This window comes from Arachis duranensis, chromosome 4 (assembly GCF_000817695.3).
Source record: "Arachis duranensis cultivar V14167 chromosome 4, aradu.V14167.gnm2.J7QH, whole genome shotgun sequence".
In the NCBI taxonomy this organism is placed as follows: Eukaryota; Viridiplantae; Streptophyta; class Magnoliopsida; order Fabales; family Fabaceae; genus Arachis; species Arachis duranensis.
This window is the reverse complement of record NC_029775.3, coordinates 69,540,406-69,542,391: the sequence shown is the minus strand read 5'-3', so window position 1 is coordinate 69,542,391 and position 1,986 is coordinate 69,540,406.

Here is a 1,986-nt window from a genome sequence, read left to right as displayed (position 1 = left end):
ATCCACAGTAACTTCGGATCGGTTGCTAGTGGGGATGATGGAGCGTTGGATGAACTCCAACCATCCTCTAGCCACAGGCTTGAGGTCCAGTCTTCTTAATTGATCCGGCTTGCCTTTGGAGTCTCTTTTCCATTGAGCTCCTTCAACACATATGTCCAACCTTTGATCAAAGTTGACCCTTCTAGTGTAGGGGTATGTATCTCCTTGCATCATGGGCAAGTTGAATGCCAACCTCACATTTTTTGGACTAAAATCTAAGTATTTCCCCCGAACCATTGTAAGATAATTCTTTGGATTTGGGTTCACACTTTAATCATGGTTCTTAGTGATCCATGCATTAGCATAGAACTCTTGAACCATTAAGATTCTGACTTGTTGAATGGGATTGGTGAGAACTTCCCAACATCACTTGTTGAATGGGGTTGGTCAGAACTTCCCAACCTCTTCTTTGGATCTCATGTCGGATCTCCGGATACTCATTTTTCTTGAGCTTGAAAGGGACCTTAGGGATCACCTTCTTCTTGGCCACAACTTCATAGAAGTGGTCTTGATGGGCTTTGGAGATGAATCTCTCCGTCTCCCATAACTCGGAGGTGGAAGCTTTTGTCTTTCCTTTTCCTTTTCTAGAGGTTTCTCCGGCCTTAGGTGCCATAGGTGGTTATGGAAAAACAAAAAAGCTATGCTTTTACCACACCAAACTTAGAATATTGCTCGCCCTCAAGAAAGAGAAGAAAAAATAGATGAAGAAGAAGAAAATATGGAGGAGAGGGAGAGAGGGTTGTGTTTCGGCCAAGGAGGAGAAGAGATAGTTGTGTTGTGTGAAAATGAAGAAGAATGAAGGGATTTATATAGTGGAGGGAGAGGGAGTAGGTTCGGCTATTTAGGGTGGGTTTGGGTGGGAAAGAGATTTTGAATTTTGAAGGTAGGTGGGGTTTATGGGGAAGAGTGGAAGGATGTGAGTGGTGAAGAGGTGATGGGGAAGAGAGATTGAGGTGATTGGTGAAGGATTTTGGGGAAGAGTGTTATTGGATTGTGTGAAGAGGAGAGAAGGTGAGTTGAGGTAGGTGGGGATCCTGTGAGGTCCACAGATCCTGAGATGATCCTGTGGGTCCACAGATCCTGAGGTGTCAAGGATTTACATCCCTGCACCAATGAGGCGTGTAAAATGCCTTTTTCATGCAATCCTGGCGTTTAACGCCAGATTGGTGCTTGTTTCTGGCGTTGAATGCCAGCTTCATGCTTGTTTTGGGCGTTCAACGCCGATTTGCAGCATGTTTCTGGTGTTGAATGCCAGTTCCATGCTTGTTTCTGACGTTCAGCGCCAGCTCTCCTTAGGGTATTTTCCTGGCGTTTAAACGCCAGGATGTTGCTTGTTTCTGGTGTTCAACGCCAGATCCATGCTCTGTTCTAGCGTTGAACGCCAGCCAAATGCTCCTTACTGGCGTTTAAATGCCAATAATCCCTTCCTCCAGGGTGTGCTTTTTCTTCTGCTGTTTTTGATCCTGTTTTTAATTTTAATATTTATTTTGTGACTCCATATGATCATGAACCTAATAAAACATAAAAGAACAATAAAAGAAAAATAAAATAAGATAAATAAAAATTGGGTTACCTCCTAATAAGCACTCTTTTAATGTCACTAGCTTGACAGTGGGCTCTCATGGAGACTCAAAGGTGATCAGGTCAATGTTGTAGACTCCCAACACCAAATTTAGAGTTTGAATGTGGGGATTCAACACCAAACTTAGAGTTTGGCTGTGGCCTCCCAACACCAAACTTAGAGTTTGATTGTGGGGGTTTTGTTTGACTCTGTACTGAGAGAAGCTTTTCATGCTTCCTCTCCATTGTTAAAGAAGAACATCCTTGGGTCTTAAACACAAGGTAGTCCCCATTCAATTGAAGGACTAATTCTCCTCTGTTAACATCTATCACAGCTCCTGCTGTGGCTAGGAAAGGTCTTCCAAGGATGATGCATTCATCCTCCTC